The sequence below is a fragment of the Felis catus genome, chromosome A1, assembly GCF_018350175.1.
Source record: "Felis catus isolate Fca126 chromosome A1, F.catus_Fca126_mat1.0, whole genome shotgun sequence".
NCBI lineage: Eukaryota > Metazoa > Chordata > Mammalia > Carnivora > Felidae > Felis > Felis catus.
This window is the reverse complement of record NC_058368.1, coordinates 130,424,920-130,446,653: the sequence shown is the minus strand read 5'-3', so window position 1 is coordinate 130,446,653 and position 21,734 is coordinate 130,424,920. Positions and strand designations below refer to the sequence as shown.

The 21,734-nt window shown below is 37.8% G+C and overlaps 1 pseudogene; it reads right to left on the bottom strand.

Moving 5' to 3' along the window:
• Positions 1-15,574: 15,574 nt before the first annotated feature.
• LOC123379160 lies at positions 15,575-21,492 on the bottom strand (annotated as a pseudogene).
• Positions 21,493-21,734: the final 242 nt, after the last annotated feature.

The window sequence follows — 21,734 nt, the reverse complement described above, 5'->3', positions numbered from 1 at the left end:
GAAAGAAAAAGAAGAGAAAGAAACCCTCTCATTGCTTTTGCGAATGAACTGTGCTGGAGCACTCCTTCAGGGATTAGACAGGCTATTTCTTTTTTTTTTTTTTCAATGTTTTTTTTTTTTTGTTTTTTTGGGGGGGGGACAGAGAGAGGCAGAGCATGAATGGGGGAGGGGCAGAGAGAGAGGGAGGGAGACACAGAATCGGAAACAGGCTCCAGGCTCTGAGCCATCAGCCCAGAGCCCGACGCGGGGCTCCAACTCACGGACCGCAAGATCGTGACCTGGCTGAAGTCGGACGCTTAACCGACTGCGCCACCCAGGCGCCCCTAGACAGGCTATTTCAAACCCTGCCTTAGCCTTCACTTTCTGGTTGCACTAAGCCTAGAGATCAGTCAGAGGTAAAAGCTTAAAAATCTTCTGTCTTTTTCGGGCATGTGTTCTGCCCTGCTCATGACTGATCACACAAGCGTAGCAACCGTCTGTCACTATACGACGCCATTACAAAGCCTTGACTGTATCCCCTATGCTTTTGAATGTTTTAGTGTCCCACGGAAACCCTCTTCTAGCTTTTCTTCCCAGGCTCTCAGTACTTTCCTGTAGGCCTCAATTTAATTGTTTGCCCTAGGTGGCTGCTGACTGCTCATTTACCTCCTAGTTTTTGAAGAATGCCAAGAACTTTTCTGCCCTCAGTGGGTTCCAAGTTAGGCAAAACAAAGACCAGCACTTTGTGTCAATCCTTCAAGTAGCCCTCAGACAGGTTAGAACAAACACAACTGTTTGTAAATTCAGCCGTGCTCCCTCCGGAACTAGAAACTAAAGTCCCACACTGGGAATGGATATTGCTGTCTTTGAGACCATCACCGGGCCAGGAACAGGAGTGGAACAGGATAAATAAAATGCTGCAGACCTTTCCTATCATTTTTAAGACTCCTTTTATTTGATCCAGTGTTTGGTTGCTTTCACTATTTCCCAGGATTCCAACAAAATTGATTCTAATAGTATTTGCTCAATTATTTGTTGTTTCTGTGGAGACATGGGCCCTTGGAGCTATCTACTTCACCATGGTCACTGATGTCACTAAGTATAAAGCCTTTCAAATCCACTGAAGTTCTTCCGGAAATCAACAGTTTGTTCCTTTGTACTGCTGAGAAGTATTCAAGGATCTATCACGGTTTGTTTACTCACTCACCCGTCACAAAACATTTTTGTTGTTTTCAGTTTGGAGCTATGATAAATGAAGCCACTGTGAACTATCATGTTCAGGTTTTTATGTGGCTGTAAGTTTTCATGTATCTGATATAAATGCCCAGAATTATGATTGCTGAGTCTCCTGGTAATATATGTATGTTTAGGGGTTTTTTTTTTGCAACTACTGAACTATTTTTCAGAGTGACTATACTATATCATATTCCTATCAGCAATGTATGAGAAGTGCAGTTTTTCCACATCTTTGCCACAATTTGGTACTGTCACATTTTTTTCTAATTTTAGCTATTCTAATAGGTGTGTAGGGACATCTATTGCATTTGCCTAATAGTTAATGATAAACATATACATAATACAATTATGTATGCTTATATATAAAGAAAATGAATGACAGGCATGTACTGGGATGTAAGTGAGGGATTAGGAATAGAATTTTTTTTTTATTATAAGGTACTCATGCTACCCATGGAGGTGGTATAGTGTTATGGGAAAGTACATTTGAATTAGCTATAAATGAATATTGCAGACTCTAGGAGAACCATTATGAAAAGTTAAAAAAAAAGGAAATATATATTAACAGAGGAGAGAAAATGGAATCATATAAAATAATTAAAACCACAAAAAAAGGGGAAAGAGTGAAAAACAAAATGGGAACAAAGAGTAAGACAGCACATAGCAAACAATAATGAACATGGCAGATATTTACTCAATGACATCAATAATCACTTCAAAAGTCAGTGATCTAAATGTGCCATGTAAAAGACAGAGATTGTCAGAGTGAATCAAAAAGAAAACTCCTTGATGAGAATTCAATCAGAGGCTCTCAATCTAATTACATGGAGGGTTCAGAAATTCAGACTTCCTACATACTCGGGGTTGGGGGGGGAAACATTGTAGTGAACATCCTAGAATTTCAGTGACTTAGCATTTCAAATATTTATTTATTTTTTCACATAAAGTTCATATGGCAGAAGACAAGGCTTGAGAAGAGGGCAAGCTCTGCTACCCAGGGACTCAGTCCTACAGATGTTTGACTTCGCTCTACACTTGATTTTGAAAGTTGCTTTATGCAAGAGTCCATCCAGTAGAGGAGTGAGAATGGAAAAGCTGCGCTTACTTCTTAAGCTTTTGGCCTTAAGTAACGGAGTAATTCAACTCAGATTACATTTGCATGAAGCAGTCACATGACATAACCTCGTTATTAGGAGGAAGAAGAGGGAGGGTTTGCAAATGTAGTTCCTGGCCAGGCAGTGGCCACCCAGCAACAACTCCGCGTTATGGAATGAGAGCATCAGTGTTTGGTGGAGAAACAGCCACGTCCGCCACAGAGTCATGTGTCGAGAACCCAAAGCAGGAGGTACTCTTTAAGTCAGGAAGCCCAGTTTGGGGAACTCATATTTTAACTTATTCAAAATATGGCAAAAGCTCTACAAGCATAGATGTTAGTGCCCCCTGGGTCTTCTTCAAACTCTCTCCTCTCCTTCTGACAAGAGCACAAAGGTAATTCTTCCAGGTATTATCTGTGAGCTTTCAGGGTCACGGCTCCTTTAGAAAGTTCAACTGGAGGTAGACTGGTTTAATATTTATGCGGTGGAAGATATACAATTAAAATGACCCCAAAACCAAATTGAAAACTGGGAAAAGTTACTTCCAAAACAGATTATAGACAAAGGGCAGGTTGCCTTAAAACTCTTAAGAAAAGACCAAAACCCAGTACAAAAAAACAAAAATAGTTCAAGTAGATCACAGAAATGGAAATAGAAATGGGTCTGAATACTTGAGAAGATATTCAATCTTACTCATAATTTAGAATGTGTAAATTAGCTCCACAAGGAGATGCTATCTTTCACCTATCAGAATGACAAAGATAAATAAGTTAGGGAAAATAATTATTGCAGAGTGTAAGAATTTTACTTTTTGTTCATAAGTATAAACAAAAATAAAATTTATTTTTTTCAGAAATCCCATTATGTTATTCATAATATTTATATTTCTACAGGCTTTCCAGGTACTACAAGATATGCTGATCTCCAGGTCATCTTGCTTAAAACCTATTTTCCTTTTGGTTGAATATTAATTATTTTGTGCTTTAATCTGCATGCTTCATTGTTACCAGCATGTTACAGTGTATCTCAGATTTGCAAACCTGGGTCAAGGTCTCAAAGGGGATTCATTGAAGCGGTGTATTATCACCACAGTTTGGGGGGAAATGTTAATCTAATCATACTAGAATTAGTGAAACTGTCATTATGGCAACTTCCCTCAGGTAGCCATAAATGCACAAAAACAAAGTGCAAATAGAAAGTAAAATGATGACTATTAGAAAGTCTAATTTTATTTGGATAAGTAATCAATTTTGCCCATTTTCAATTTGGCACCGTCTGTATGAAGCATTATCAAGTAGCATTAGGAAGCCATTCAAAGTTATGCATCTTTGACAACAAAACAGGGGACCCCCACTAGTAAGCAAATTGATATCTTCCCAGAATGAGTACAAAATGTTTTCCAGTATCAAATTTATCAATTTCATGACAAACAGAAAAACTGAAAATACAGAAGCATCATTCAAAGTTGTACTCTTTCTAGAAAATGCAAATTTAAGTCATAGTATTGCCAAACAGATCGATAAACTGAGCGCAGAATTGATGATGACAATTGTGTGCAAAAGTAAAGTAGAAAAAGCAGTAGGTTTGTTTTCAAAGAATAGTGCTGGATAGAACACAGCGTAATATTCAGTATAAGTGAACAATGGCTACCACTCTGTTGATGGTGACAGACACTTGACTTTACAATTGTACAAATGTATAAACCTGGTCTTGATGTATGTGCAGTGTGTGTGTGTACATATATATATATGTATATATATATATGAATCATTTTTCTGTTATCCTCTTAAAACATTTACTCTAAAAAGCACAAATTATACAAAAGACTTGATTCCAAAAAACCATTTTCTGAGCTGTGATGGAGGCTAGAAACACATCAGCACTGAGTACGGAACTATATGTGCTGCCTGGAGAGAAACTGCTGTAAATGAAATATTGCCCTTAAATGTAAATACACACAGTGCTTCCTGCAAACAGAATGGCAGACAGTCAACGGCATGCCTCCTGACCTAGATTCTCTGTTGAAGAACATAGTGAAAATGATGAATGTATTTAAGTGCAGACACTGTGCCTTTTCTTCAATTTGACATGTCAAGAAACCCACTAATTGTACGATATATTTTCACAGTAAAATACTATTTCCGTCCAGGTCAAAGATGACAATTCACTGGACACTTTCTACATACCAGGCATTCTACTTGACTCATCTAATTCTCATTAATTCTCATTGTTTCATTTACTTCTCACCACAAGCCTTACATGGAAGGTATTGTTCCTATTTTTAGTAAGTCAACAAAGACTTCAAAAAGTTAAGTAATTGACACTTTGCTTTTTCAAATCTAGCTTAGAAGTTAAACGATTTCTTTTTTATTACACTCAGTAAATTAACTAAATGCAGTGTGCACCTTATTTTATGGTGAGTACATCACAAACCTCTTTAATAGTCATTATAGTCTTCTACTGTACCTGATATTATGTAAGTAAAAGTATGTAGAATACAAGGTGAGACTAAAAATTTTGCTTCATAGATGAATGAAAAATACATTACAGAGAGGGGGAGAGAGAGATTCTGCTATACATGGAAAAAAACCATATTCTCGGACATACTTCAGAAAATTTTTAAATTGACGATGGAAATCCTGACCTCAATAAATATCAATAAAATTTCAGATAATCAGTGTTATGTATATAATCTCTATCACATCACAATTAATTTAGAGGGCAATAAAAAATGCATAATAAACACTCACCTTTTGGAAATTTTAAAACATATTTCAAATAACTACTGAGCCAAATAGATTAGAATAATGAGATAATTAGATAAATGATATCAAAACACCATAAAACACACTAATTTTGCAATAAAGTAAAAGAGGTACTTAGCTTTGCTTCTTATACTAGAAAAAAAATAAATAACTTAAACATCCAAATTAAGGAATTATACAAGGAACATTTTAATAATCTATATGCAGTAGATTACAGTGGGCCACAGATTCTCTTCTATTCCTCCCATGGAGGGAGGAGGAAGTGGATATGGGAGTTGGGGGGCAGGTATCTGTACCCCAGTCCTTTCAATCTGTGCTGGTTATAACTTCTTTGATCATTAGAATAATGTCAAAATGAATATGTGCAAGCTTCTTGTCTTGGAGCACTGAGACACCATTTAAGAAGTTCAACTACTGGGGGTACCTTGGTGGCTCAGTAGGTAAGCATCTGACTTTTGGTTTCAGCTCAGGTCATGATCTCACAGTTCATGGGTTCAAGCGTTCGCTCTCTCTCTCTCTCTCTCTCTCTCTCTCACAAAATAAATAAAAATAAACTTTGAACAAAAAAGAAAAAAAGACGTCCAACAACCTTGCTGGAGATCCACACGGAGAGGCCCTCAAACTACAGGGAGAGGAAGAGACGCTTGGGTGCACTCAGCCTTCCAGCTGCCATTTGAACCTCTAGAAAATACCAGCCACCAAATGAATACCAAGTGACCACAGGCAACACATTATGGAGAAGAAAAATCCAGTCGAGCCCTTCCCAAATTCCTGACTCACATGCTCAGGCACAAATTGAATCTTAAGCCACTAAGATTTAGGGTGATTTGTTACACAGAAATAAGTAATTGTAACAGAAATTGGTTCCTAGAAGTAAAGTCCTGCCATGTCAAAAACCAAAAACATGTGGCAATGACGTTAGGAACTAGCAGCAGGTAGAATTTGGAACAGCTTTGAACACTCTATTAACAGAAGCTGAGAGGGTTCCCAGGCCATATCAGTGATGACAGAAAGAGTGGGGAAAGAGATTCTACATTTTGGAATATCTACCTCCCCAACTTTTTTATCTAATGTCTTTTATCCAGTCACAGTTTCCTGAGTGACATTTTTTTCTTGTTTACTGTTCTCTTCCCTGGCCTGCAAAACCTACCACTTAGCTTTGTGTCACTACTCTCCTATTCAGAAAGGCTTGGCTTCTTTGCCTGCTGTTGGCCAATATTGGGTGAAAACTCAAAATGAGCCACATAGCCTGTTAGTGCCAATATTTAATCCTCACTCATTCTATTTCCACAGAGACAGAAATGATTTGTGCTCTACTGACCAGGAGCAAACAGTCTGACTCTCTCCTGCCCTTCTTCATTCCTTCCCAAGGAGGAAAAGGTGACTTCATGGGTTGGTAAGTTGAAAGAAGGAGCTCAACTTAGTCCCTCTAGATTCTCTCTTTAATGCCTTTCTGCCTGGAAAGACTGTTGGGTGATAAGCGTAGCTGGAAAAATTATACTGTGTAAGGGGGGATTTGCTGAGGTTTTTCTCATTTAGTTGTCAGGTATGATTGGGGAAGCAGAAGATATTTATACCTTATTCCCCCCAAATTTAAAACTTTACCTGTACCTTAGCTAGGGAAACCTGTTCACTTGTCTAAACCTATATCCACTCAATCACATTTCAGAAGACAAATTTTTGACCATGTAAACTTATGGTATCTTTGAACACTGTGAAAATATATGCATAATCTTGTATTCATTAGTATTTTTTCTATGAGAGGGTCAAAAGTTTGCTTTCATAAGATTTGCAAGAGGTCCATAACCTAATACTGGTTAACAACTATTGCTCTTGAAATAGCCTGCCGAGCATCTTTTTCCCATCTGCCCCCTGCCAGCACCCACACCCTCCAAGCACCTAATTCTTAATTAATTGCAGGAATAAGGAAATCTTATCATGTTTAGAGGATTCTTTGGCATTTGCTTTTAAGGATCATCATTTTGAAATATCAAAGTATCTCAAATTTATGAAAAACATAAGGAACAATTGGAAGAGGATTATCCTTATAAAAGCTAAATATGGAAATGATCAACTACAAGATAAAAGCCTTGGAAACAGATGTGTACCAAACTTCACACTTTTTCACAGTTGAGAGAGGTAATATGGCACACATATTTTCTATGACCCAATGCCCTCAACAAGGTCTGGAGCAGTATTCCACGATCAGATATACAGTATTCCTGCAGCAAAACATGAATATTCACTCTAAGGGGTAGAGACATAACATTACTGCCACCGCACAATAGCTAGGATTTTGCTATATGAGTTATGAATACTTGTTTTTATAGTGGTTTTGAGTGAACATATGGATAAAGGGATTGTAAATCTGTAACACCATCATCGCCCTCATTCAGTCTCCTTCCAGCCTAAACTAAATAATTCTACTTTCTTACATATTTCTTGGAAAATCTGTCATCATCTTTAATCATCTCCATAGCTGTCCTTTTTCAGCATAATCCGACAATCAAACCCAGAACACTGTACATTATTACGTAGTGAGGTCATGATGGAAGATTACTTTTGGCCTCCTAGGCCTTTAATGATACCCAAATAGCTTTATAGTCAACTTTCAGTCGCTTCAGGGATAATCCAATCTATTTCTGCATCACTCTTCCTAGAACTTGATTATTAATCCCTGATCTAAACTCTAGTCTCCAAACATCCACAGAAGTCATCTTGTTCTTACAGCTTGGAAATAGGCCCAGTGATGCTTTTATCCTACAACAAAATGAGCTGTCCAAAAACAGAACAGGCTGTCTTTGAGTATAATGAGTTCCCTTTTATCAGAGGTGTTCCGGGAAGAAGCTAGACAATATAGTGAGTGTGCTTATAATAATGAATAATACTGAACAATAAACATAAAACAATAAAAGAAGTTCATTTAATTGTTGTGTAATTGCACATTTCATCTTACAAACCCACTTATACAGAGTTCATAACTAAGCCTTATTCCACATGCTCAAAGTTATTAACCAGTACTTGGGCAAGTGAAAATCTATGATCTCAATTCTTTTGTTGCCTGCAGGAAGAATGAACTTCCTATTTGTTTTTTTTTTTTAATATGAAATTTATTGTCAAATTGGTTTCCATACAACAGCCAGTGCTCATCCCAACAGGTGCCTTCCTCAGTGCCCATCACCCACTTTTCCCTCCCTCCCAGGCATTTTCCTCAATTTTGAAATCATTTTAAAAGATAATTGAATTTTTAAGACAAAAATAATAATTTATTACCTATAACATATGCACCAGTCAAATGTATGGCAATAATAGCACAAATAATTATAATGCTATGAAACCATAAATCAATTACAGAAAAATATCTAGAAAATTCCTAAATATTTGGAAATTAAATAGCATACTTCTAATAACCCATGCTTCAAAGAAGTAGCCACAAGAGAAATTAGAAAAAGCATAAAACATGAACATGAAAATATAGAATATCAAAGATACCAAAATGTGTGCAAAAATAGCTAACATGGTATTTAAAACATAATCTAGGAACACCTGGGTGGCTCAGTCTGTTAGGCCTTTTACTTTGGCTCAGGTTGTCATCTCACTGTTCATGAGTTCAAGCACCACACTGGACTCTCTGTTGTTAGTGCAGAGTCCTCTTGGGATCGTCTGTCTCCTTCTCTTTCTGCCCCTCCTCTGCTCACTCACTCGCTCTCACTCTCTCTCTCAAAAATAGCATAAAAAAAAGAAGCCTAATCAATCCCTTAAAAAAAATCTATAGCTTTGGGGCGCCTGGGTGGCGCAGTCGGTTAAGCGTCCGACTTCAGCCAGGTCACGATCTCGCGGTCCGTGAGTTCGAGCCCCGCGTCGGGCTCTGGGCTGATGGCTCAGAGCCTGGAGCCTGTTTCCGATTCTGTGTCTCCCTCTCTCTCTGCCCCTCCCCCGTTCATGCTCTGTCTCTCTCTGTCCCAAAAATAAATAAACGTTGAAAAAAAAATTAAAAAAAAAAAAAGTAAAAAAAATCTATAGCTTTGAACACATATAAGGAAAGAAGAAAGAACTTACAGTATTAAAGATTTAACTTAAGAAATTAGAGAATGTAAGAAACTTAAAGCCAAAGGAGGCAGAAATAAAGATATAATAAAATTAAGAGCAGGAACCAATAAAATATAATACAGAAAAATAGAGAAAAATCAGTAAAACCAAAACTGTGATAAATAATCAAACAATCAAAAGAATAAAGATGAAAGAAAGCAATTATAAATATTAGTAAAGAAACACATCAGCACTAAATGCACACCTTATGCCTGACCCTGATAATGGATCTGGACCTGGTAAGCATTCTTCCTTTTCTTGCCTCCAACCAACAATGTTAAACCTTGTCATCAGAGGGCACTGGAGGGACACTGAAGGGCGAGGGATTTTCTCCTCAGGGTTTTGGTGAGGTTGCCACCACAGACCCTTCCTCAGTACTTTTTCCTCACTGCTATTTCACACAATTTCTCTAATAATATCTTCCAGAAGAACACAGCTTTCTCCAGAATTTGCTACCCTCCACCCCACCCATCCCAGTGTTTTCTCTAGCTCTCTATTCCAGCATTGTCCACAGTGTAGCTGGGAGCTGAGGGCAGTCTGGGTATGTGCTCAGCCCCAGCCCCTCTCCTTAGTCCAATGTCTATGCACCCACACAGGAGGCCGTATGAGGCTAGAGGTGTAATAAGTCCTAGTCGGACCTTCTCCTGGGCCACACTGGCTGGAGTTCTGCACATAAGTACATTGTGTTTTTGCACACAGCAGCCTCTCCAGCAGCCAGTACCACCCAGTGCCCAACAACTTCCCAGCTTCCCAGTACCAAGTAAGTTTTAAGACATTGGGCCTTTTAGTGGGTGGTCTCCCTTGACTTCCTAGAGGGCAGATTTCCAGCAAGTCTCACCACTGAGGCAGTGAGCAGGCTCCCTACCCAGTGAGCCAAGATGGTGCCATTTCCAATGAGGTGTGGATCTTGGGATCTATGCGCTTTCTAGTAAGTGGTTGCCCTTTATTTCAGCTGTGCCTGCATTCTTTAGAATTTTCATTAAATCTCATTATGAGCTTCCTATTTGTACTTCTGGAGTTCTCGTGTCATAGGACTGCTCGTCCTCAAAAGGGGTATACAACTACAATCCATTTCAGTTCAAGACTCAGTATTTATTGCTACCTTGAATTATCTTCAATGAACTACTTGGAGCCTGATGAGAAAAATTTACATGTATATATAAAAATGGAGAACACTAAGGATGACATTAAGCATGTGTGAAATACTACTGTAAATGTCATACATAAGAATATATAGGAAATTCAAAGAAAAGAAGCAAGGCAGTTTGAGAAGTCTAGAGTCTTGATATGGTCTGGGTCATCGTAGGGCAAAATGGAGAATTAGAGTAATTACATTCGTAATTAGGAGACTAAACTTCATTAGTAATTACAAATACTTCTCCTCCCTCAATACTATCCTATTACTTAATGTTAATAAGCTGATATTTCTGTGTATATACAACACACACACACACACACACACACACACACACACACACACACACACACGCATACTCCTTTTCCATCTTTCTACATACTCATTAAAATGTGGGCACTCAGGGGCACCTGGGTGGCTCAGTCAGGTAAGTGTCCACCTCTTGAGTTCGGCTCAGGTCATGAACTCACAGATCGTGAGTTTGAGCCCCGCATCGGACTCTGCACCAACAAAGCGGAGCCTGCTTGGGATTCCCTCTCTCTGCCCCCTCCCCACTCATGCATGCGTGTGCTCTCTCAAAAAAGATAAATTAATTTAAGAAAATAAAATGTGGGTACTAAAACATAGGATTTTTTTACAAAACCTGTATGCATTTGTTTTATTTTAATAATGTATAAATTCATTCACCAATGATTAAGCATACTACGTGTTCCAGACAATGAGGATATAGCTGTGGATAAGACAGATACGAATTATGCCTTCATGGGAGCTCTCATTTCACATGTATCATGATTATCACTCAAGGTCAAAACATACTTATTTAACTCATTGGTTTTGAGGGGAGAGGGCGTTGTGTTTATTTGTTTCTCTCAATTTTTTATTGTGAAAAAATAAACATATGACATAAAATTCACCCTCCCAACCATATCCTAGCGTACAGTATAACAGTGTCAACCGCACGCACACAGTTGTTCAAGAGATCCCCAGAACTCTCCCATACTGTGTAACTTAAACTCTACATGAAACTTTACACCCACCCAACAACTCCCTACCTCTTTCTACCCCCAGTCCCTGGAAACCATCATTTATGTTTTGTGTCTTTATCTAACTCATTGTTTTTAATAGCTGTCTAGTTCTCTAGTATTTATATGCTATTCTTATAAATATATATAAATGACAGATATTGTATGGTTATATAAAAAGACATTTATAGTAATATAGATAATCCTAACCCACAAAAGATGTTTTTATTATGCTTAGATATTTGCTCTGTCTGGAATATAGTTTTAGAAATGACATGCAGTACTGGTTCAAATTTCTTTTTTTCTGGGTGGATGGATCACTGTGTTAGCATGGCCTATTAAATAAGTCTCTATCTGTCTAGTGAATTGAAAAAAGCAACACTGTCTTACATTAAGTTATCAAATATTCTTTAACCTGTTTCTAAACTCTCTATTCTTCTCCAGCAATCTGTATGCCCAATTCTGTATCAAAAAATACTAGTTTATTACGGTAGCTTGACAATGTATTTTAACACCTAGTAAAGCAAATCCACATTGGTCACTCTGTTTATAAAATATTCACGGCTATTCTTAGTTATTGTGCCATTTGAAATTTAAGACAATTTTATCCAGTTCTAAAATTAAACCATTTTGAGTGTTATTAGAATTACACTAAAGTAATATGTAAATTTGGAAACACTGATATTTCCATATCCTAGCTTCCTGTTAAAATATATATTGTATTGTTTCATTTGACTACATCATGTTTCATGTCCTTGCATAGTATTTTCTCATAGAACCTTTAACTTATTTATTAATTTACCCCTACATATGTTCCATCCCCTATAACAAATAAGAATTTTTTGTAGTTTTAGAGAAAAGCAATAGATTAGTGTATATTTCTCTATACAACCACCTTCCTGTTCTCTTATAAATTACAGTCATTTAGTAAAGTGTCAACAGTTTCTTAGTTATTATGAATTACTTCTTTCAGCAATTATAACACATGTCATTTTGGAGACTTATTGAGTTTATTGTGATTCCAAAACAAGGTTAAATCATACTGATGGTAGAAAACATTGTCTTTTTTCTGGATTTTAGTAGAAATGGCTTTATTATTGTACCTTTCAAATGTTATTTATTCTTGGTGAATAGAAAAAAGTTTTATCATATTTATTTATTTTTCCTTATTATTATTTAAGTTTCTCTTTCATTATTTTTTAGAGAGACAATTATTATTTAGAGATTTATTATTTTTTATAGGGGCTGAGGGGGAGAGAAAGAATCTCAAGCAGATTCACACTCAGCACAGAGCCCTATGCGGGACTCGATATCATGACCCTGGGATCATGACCTGAGGTGAAATCAAGAGTTGGAGGCTCATCCAACTAAGCCACCCAAGTGCTGACCTTAAGTTTCACTTTAGATCAAAATCTTTGCTATAGCTTATTAAACCTTCTTTTCTTTAAATGGGTGGGATACTCTATGTAAACTTTATATAAGCATAAAAGTTTTTTTTTTCTAATTTACAGACATAATGCATTATGTTGATAGCCAAATGTATTCCTGAAATAATATATGTATTGTTCTTTTAACACCCTGTTGAATTTGATTTGCTATTCAAGATTTGTATCTGTATATGTATGTGAGATTAGTTCAGAGTTTTATTTTATACTACCTTTATTAAGACTTGGTACTGAAATTATGTTTGCTTTATAAAATTAAGTTGATTTTCACCACTTCTATATTTTGCAATAGTTTTCAGTTATTAGAGGCCATAAATAACTCATGTTTTAGAACCATAAGAGCATAATGTCTAATGACACATTTACATAACCTTTCCTATGTTGATGAATCAAGACTCATAGATCTAAGAAGACACTTTAAAATAAGTATCCTGGGGGGCTCAGTTCATTAAGGCCAGCTCTTGATTTCAGCTCAGGTCATGATCTCACAGTTAGTGAGATTGAGCCACACATGAGCTCTGCACTAACAGTACAGAGAGTGCTTTGGATTCTCTCTCTCCTTCTCTCTCTGCCCCTCCCCCACTCCCTTTCCCACTCTTTCTCTCTCTCAAAATAAGTAAATATTTTAAAAATAAAATAAAAATAAAATAAATCGAATGCAGAATATGAGTGCCATGAAAATAAACTAAAATGTCAATATTTTATAATAGTCAGTGTGTAAAAAGACAAACTTCCCACAAAACGTCTAATAACTCCTGAAATCCAATTTTATGAATCATACAGTTTGTGGTAAGTAGCCTCTAAAATGGTGCTTATAGAATTTGCTCTCCTTGAGGGAGCAGAAGTGAGCAGTTCACTTCTAATGAACAGAATACAGAAAGGTAATGAGAAACTCCTTCTAAGACTAGGTTACAAAGAGGCTGGCATCTGGCACAACTTTCTCTCTCTCTCTCTCTCTCTCTCTCTCTCTCTCTCTCTCTCTCTCTCTCTCTCTCCTCCCTCTCCCACACTGTGAGAAAGGCAAGCTGCCACGTTGTGAACTGCCCTATGGAGAAACTCAAAGAATGAGGAACTGCTGTCTTTGGCCAACAGCCAGCAAGGACTTGAGGCCTGTTAATGGTCATGTTAGGAGGATGCAACAAGCTTTCAGTGGTCCTTAAAACATTTCTCTGGTAAACAGAGTAGTTATGTTCTGATTTCCCATGCCAAAATGATAAAGTTATACATTTTACAGAGGGAGATTTTTTATTAAATTTCAATGAATATGTGGCTTGACTAATTCTACTTTTTTTTTTATTATGGATACTTAACACCCATCAGTTTTGTCACCATTTTTTTGAGCGTAATCTCTCAGAAAAATAATTCCTTTTCTCAGCAGCTGAAAAGCCAAAGGTGAAAGCAAGTTTTGCTATCCCTCTACAGTAGAACGATGATGGTGAAATGCCAACACCAGGGCTTCCTGTCTAGTTACAATCACCTGAGAAACATTGAGGCAAAAAAGCAGCATTCAGGAGGAAATCCTTTTTCTGCCCTTTCCCTGTTGACTTCTCAGCACCACAGATGCTGGCACGTGTGCGCGCGCGCACACACACACACACACACACACACACACACACACACACAGTTCTAACAACCCAGTATGCTGCAGAATTTGACGTGCCTCGAAGAAGTTAAATGCATCTGACTAATGAGAATGCTACTTTTATATTTGTTTGCCCAAAACAGAGACAGTAGAACCACATTTGCACCATTTTTTTTCTTTAATGAGAAGGAGAATTTTAATGAGATTCGGTTTCACTTCTTGATGTCAGCCAGTGTGTGATCTCTTATCGTAGCCTTGGTCTGATTCCAGTTGGCAAGAGAGCAAAGAAAGGCAGAAAAAGAGTAGCCCATCTCAGTAAAGGAAACAGGATGCTTTTAAGAAAGTGAAGTCTATAGAGAATGATAGTAGAAGGAATTTGATCACCCACCCTACCTTATTATTTAATCTAGTACTTTCTCCTAAACTATCCTGAAATATTAACAATTTAAAAGTTGAATGTTTGACACTCAAATGTTAAAAACGCAACCTAATTTCTAAAAGATGATCACATTTTCAGATTAATGAGGCGATTTATAGTTCCCCAATTTTTCTCAAGAAAATTAAAAACAAAATAACAGTTTTACATTTTACATTTAATTGGCCTAAAATTATACCAGCCTCTGCTGTTACCCTATCATATGACTAGAAATCCATCTCCAATCTCTAGAAAATCTGTCATTAATCCACATATATTATATAGGAGCAGACAGGAGCAAATCAAGGGAAAGAAGCAAGTGTGAAGGAAGCACAATCTTTTTCCCTAAGCATATCAAAAATCTTTAGTGGCACTGTGGAATGACTACGAGTGTCTGCTGTGAGATTTCACGGAGGATGTGCAGTATGATAGAAAGAAAATCACTAATTTTGCTTTGCCATGCTATTCTGCAAAGGATAAGAGCAAGAAATAGGAAAAAAATGGATATTTAAAGCCTTTTGCCCCAGAGCATGTCTACCTTTCATATCATCAGTTTAACTGATTCTATCTCATAGCTGAATTCCCTGGCTTATAGAAATAGCCAAAATTTAAAGACTTGGTTGAATTGGATGCTACGTGATCTTATCCAAATGACTTTTGCTTAAATTTGTCTCAGGGCTTAAAGGACAGTTGCTTAGTAAGCAATATATGAATGCAAAAGTCTGGAACTTAAATCTAGTCTCATAGAAGAAGTTTCTCCCAAATGAGAGGGCAATTTTCTTTATCAGGTACATTGACAAAATACAGCCCTGTTAATTCAGCAAACAAAGATGTTGTACCTCCTAGGAGAGAAATATAAAAACTGCAGAGGATGAGAATTTCCATGTGGATATAAGCCTGAGCAGACAGCCTTCATACTGGCTGGCTGGCCAGCCTTCCCCCGCTATGGTATTGCTAGCCATGGCCACTTTGCCTGCTACCCAAGTAATGAAGATTTAAGAAGCAAATAAATTCAAGCACGCAAACAATTAGTCAGTTAATAAATATGCTCTAAACCCTTGAAGAGCTCAGCACTGTGCTGGATACCCAGGCAGACATAGACAAAGAACAAAATCTCAAGAAACTCGCAATTACCCAACAGAAAAAGACATGCTCTTGACCAAGAAAGATAAATTATGAGTTACTAAGGAGAAATAAAAAAAAACCTTCAGACTATGGTGTGACTTTATAACTTTGGACAAATCAGTAAACTCTGGGTCTCTATCTCCTCAAATAGAAATCAAGGAGGGTGAACTAAATTATTTCTCTTAAAGATGTAATGAGTCCATGAATTAAGTTATAAATTATATGCCCCTGAATGGGAACAGGGTTACATAATATTTAAGTATTCAAACTCTAGTTAAGACCATCTTGGCTCAAATCCTGACCCTATCACTTATGGTGAGAAGTTGAATAAGGAACTTAATGTTGCTAACCCTAAATTTCCTCAGCCTCTCCTGTTGCTACTCCTTGCTTGGACGCAAAGGTTTCTCATACTATAAATATTATTAGTATCACTGCTATTAGTGAAATCAAAGAGCTTACTGAGGAGACTGTGTTTCAAGTTGTGTATGCATCTGGGTAATCAGAGCAATGTCGAGGTATTCCGGATAATCCGAGGAAATGTTGCGGGAAACATGTTATGTTGAAGCCTACAAATATAACTGTGAAGTGGATTTTTTGCTCTGGTATTATCAAGAGTATATCCTGAGAATAGGGGAAAACAGTGAACAAAACCTCCTGTGACAGCAAACACTGCCCCTATCGATAATACGTAAAGGAAGTGTGCTGCTACGTAGTACGTGTAATGAAGAACAGTATCTAATGAAGAGTTGGCTAGTACAATGCCTGTTAGGCCCCCTGCAGTAAATAAAGCCCAAGGCTCATAATACATTGGGGATCATTTAATATTTCCTCCATGAAGGGTGGCAAGTCAGCTGAATACTTTTACCCCAGTAGGGATGGCAATAATTATAATGGCTGATGTAAAGTATGCTTTTGTGACGTCTATTCCCACAGTGAACATATGATGGGCTCATACAATGAAACCTTGGAAACCAATGGATATTATTGCCCAGATTATTCCCATATAACCAAAGGGTTCCTTTTTTGCCTGAATATTGTCACCTATTGGTAACAATATGTGAAATTATTACACAACTTGGTAGAATTAGAATATAGATTTCTGGGTGTCCAAAGAATCAGAGTAAGTGTTGACATAAGATGGGATCTCCTCCCCCAGCAGGATCGAAGAAAGTAGTATTTAGGTTTTTGTCTGTCAGTAATACAGTAATTCCAACTGCTAATACTGGTAGTGATAGGAGTAACAGGACGGCAGTAATTAGGCCAGATCAGACAAACGGGGGTGTCTGGTATTGAGATATTGCAGGGGGTTTTACATTAATGATTGTAGTAATGAAGTTAGTAGCACCTAAAATTAAAGAAACACCTGCAAGATGCAAGGAAAAAATGGTGAGGTCCACAGATGCTTCTGCATGGGCTAGGTTGCCTGCTAGAGGAGGATGTACAGTTCATCTGGTTCCTGCACAGGCCTCTGCTACTGATGATGCAAGTAAGAGTAGGAAGGATGGGGGAAGAAGTCAGAAGCTTGTATTATTTATTCGAGGGAATGCTGTATGAGATGTTCCAATTATTAATGGCACCAATCAGTTCCCAAAGCCCCCGATCATGATTGGTATTACCACAAAGAAGATTATTACTAATGCATGAACAGTGACAATTACACTAAAGATCTGATCATCTCCTAGTAGAGTGCAGGGTTGGCTGAGTTCAGCTCGAATTAAAAGGCTAAGGATGGTTCCTGGGGCGCCTGGGTGGCTCAGTTGGTTAAGCGACCAACTTCGGCTCAGGTCAGGATCTCACGGTTGGTGAGTTCAAGCCCCGCGTTGGGCTCTGTGTTGACAGCTCAGAGCCTGGAGCCTGCTTCGGACTCAGTGTCTCCCCATCCCTCTGCCCCTCCCCTGCTCACGCTCTGTGTCTCTCTGTCTATCAATGATAAATAAAAACGTTTTTTTTTTTTTAAAAAAAAAGAAGGCTAAGGGTGGTTCCTACTATGCCAGCTCAGGCACCAAATAGGAGGTAGAGAGTGCCAATATCTTTGTGGTTAGTGGAAAATAGTCAGTGGTTTATGAACATAGGTAAAATAGCTGAGTAAAGCATTAGACTGTAATTTCCTATTGCTGTGAAACAAACCACCCAAAATCCAATGACTTAAAACAATAACCATGCATTATTCTTGGAGTCTATGGAACATATGGGTGTTTTGGTTAGTGTCAGCTGGGCTCACTGTTACATCCACAATTAGTTGTGTATTGAACAGGCAGCTCTCTTACAATTTTGGGGGTTAGCTGGTATAATCTGGCCTAAGATGGTCCTAGCGAGGACACTTGGCCTCTCTTCCACATGGATCTCATCATCCAACAGCTAGTCCAGGTTTCTTCACATGACAGTGGTGGAGCTCCAAGAGAAAGGACCCTTGAGGCCTTCACTCAGAACCAGCACACTGGCAACTCAAGTACATTCTGTAGTCCAAAGCAAAATGTACGATCCTAGATTTGAGAGATGGAGAAATAAACTTCACTTCTTGGTAGGAAAATAGATGTGCATACCTGAGAGAGGGGTGAGACTGGGAGACTATAAAAGAATCAAGGCTGTATTTCCAATTGATCTACTACTTTCATTAAAATACTTAAAGTGCTTGGTGCTTAAGTAAACATCAGTCATTGCCATTACAAGCTGAAGCAGAATTCAGAAGTTAAAATCATCAAAAGCTGTGTATCTAGATGGTATTAAAGCTAGATGCTCTTAAATTAGTAAGGAACAGTTTTTGCTAGAATATGAAGTGGGCAACAGAAAACAGAATGTTTGAGTGAGGAGTTGGGAAGACTTGACAACGCAGGGCTTAGTAACCGATGTTGGAGGTATATTGGGACTATCAGAAAGGAAAGGTAGACCTTAATAGGGTCCATTAGCTTGGGGGTCTTTGACCATCTCTACTAAATTAGAGTTCTAAACTGCCAACTTGTCCTCTGTTCTTTTAAGTACCTGGATTAAGAAAGGAAAGCAAACAAGGCTGAAGACTATCTGTTTACTAAGCAGTCTAGATTAATTCAGAGCTAATAATTAAAGGTGAGACCCTATATTAGCTGTAGATAAGACAAGTAATAGCTACTCCAAAAAGTAAATGTGGACAATACAAAGAGATATACTCCAAGACCTCCTAAAAGAAATGTCCATGTTTGTGGTCTGCTACTAATGACTTTAATGGGAGGATTTTCAGGTCATAGAGGAAAGAATCTGGAAGAAGAAAAGATTTTCCATACCTCCCTCCAGTAACAGTATGGACTAATTCTAGGAACCAACCAAGTTGTGTGCATTTTTTTTTCATCAATACTCAGCAACATATTGTGAGGATTGGGGATAGAAAGAGAAAATGACTAAGCACAGCAAAATTCCTTTGACTAGATTCCATTACACAATCAATAATTTTTAAACATCATTTATATTCAATTCCACACAGGGTCTATTGTTACTCCACACATAAATATGGTAGAATTTATGTGCTTCAGATACAGAAAACACTAGGGATGATGGACAATACTTTGGACATTGATAATCCCTCAATATGAACAACATCTAACCAGAAATGCTTGTTTTATCAAAATTGGGCACTGTACCAAATTTCCAATTATACCTCTGCTTATGTGCAGTCCAGTACAGAGGACTAAAATCAGGGTTTACAGATAGGGATCCTGGGTTTACGTACTGGCTCTCATGCTAAACAGGCCATGGAAAAGTATTTTTACTTCTTTAGGGCTCAGTTTGTTTATCTGTAAATGAGGGATCAGAAATACCTATGTTACAGGTTTACTGTATTAAATATGATAAAATTTGTTTTTAAACAATTATTTATTATAAATTGATACACAAATTTATTTAGCACCAAGTAAGTACCCAGCACTACACTCAGTACTAATAATTCAGAGACAAGGGGCACCGAAGTAGCTCAGTAGGATGAGCTTCCAACTCTTGATACTATAGCATGGGCTCAGGTCATGATCCCAGAGTCATGGGATGGAGCCCCATGTCGTACTCCATGCTAAGTATGGAGCTTGCTTGAGATTCTCTCTTTCTTCCCCTCTTTCTTCCCTCTCTTTCTTCCCTCTCCCGCACACGTTATTTCTCTCTCTAAATAAAAAAAATAATTTTAATTTTAAAAAATAGTTCAGAGATGAATAAAATATGGGCTCTGTCCTCAAGGAACTTAAAGCCTATTTTGAGAAATGCTGATAATTAACTATAAAACAAAGTGCGATAAATGGTAACAAATTGTTATGAAAACCCAGAAGGAGAGGTTAATTAAGAAAGTAGGCAGATGGATGAGCCAAAAAAGATAACAAATAAGATGTAACATAAGAATTGGGCCTTAAAGAATGACTATAAATTTGCCTAATCAGCTGAGAGAAAGGCAAACTCATCATGAACCTAAGTTAGGGGACAGGGAAAAGCACTTGGGGAACAGCAACATGGCCCTGTGTCTAAAGCGGGTAGTACCTGGAGAGTGTTATGCTAAGTGAAATAAGCCATACAGAGAAACACAGATACCATATGATTTCACTCTTATGTGGATCCTGAGAAACTTAACAGAAACCCATGGGGGAGGGGAAGGAAAAAAAAAAAAGAGGTTAGAGTAGAAGAGAGCCAAAGCATAAGAGACTCTTAAAAATTGAGAAGAAACTGAAGGCTGATGGGGGGTGGGAGAGAGGGGTGGGTGGGTGATGGGTATTGAAGAGGGCAACTTTTGGGATGACCACTGGGTGTTGTATGGAAACCAATTTGACAATAAATTTCATATATTTAAAAAAAATTTTTTAAAAAGTAGGTAGCACATGGTAACAAGAAGTGGTAGACAAGTTCTCAGACTGAAGGTGTGAGTTGTGCCCAATTATAAAACATCTCTTTGATGAGACAAGGGTCAACATTGTGTTTGCTGGTCATATGAGGCCATCAGACTTTTTTGAGCAGAAAATAACAAAATAATGCCTTGTTGTTAGGAAAACTGTTGTTGGTTTGTGTTTTTGTTTTTTTGAGACAGTATAAAGGACAAATTGAAAAACCTAAATTGGATATAAACGTGGGGTTTTTTATCTTATTTTTTATGTTTTGGCATTAATCTGGAGAAGGAATGACGAGACACTGGGTAGAGCAAAAGACTGGGGCATGGTTGTTGGAAGAGAAGAGATGAATTTCAGAGCTATTTCTATGGAAGAGGAAGCTAACATTATAACTGATGGAATATAGAAAGTGAGAGAAATTAAAGATGACTCAGAGGCTTCTACCAAGGGAATTGTGTGTATAGTAGTCCCATTAACCAAGACACAATGTCCAGAAAGAAGGATGAATTTTGGAAAAGAAGAAGAGAATGAGTTCAGTTCAGGGTAAGTTGAGTTTAACAAGCCAGCAGGATATCCAGATGGAAATGTCCAGAAGGCTGGGCACAGATGCAAAGTGTGCAATTTACTTTTCCCTTCTTTCCTCCACCGCAAAATGGATGGGATATTGCTTACCACTTCTCTCCAAGGACCGTGGAGAGGATTAATGAGGCAGTGTTCACATTTATTCCACACCAAGGATCAATGAGAGCTTGGCAAGTATTAGGTTGGAGTCCCATTATGTGAACTTGAAAATAAAGCAGCTTTGATATAAAAGTCATTGAGGGAGGAGAATGAAAACCTGCAAGACCACATTGTAGAATACACTTGTACTTGAGGCAGCCAGGGCAGGCACAGCTTTGGTGGAGGTGGGCACTAGCTTGTTTCCAGCTGAAGGCAATGAAAGTGAACCAGCCTTCCTATTGTCTGCCCTTTCTTTTTAAATTCATTTGCAAAGCCACCAGGACTAAGCCCAAATGTG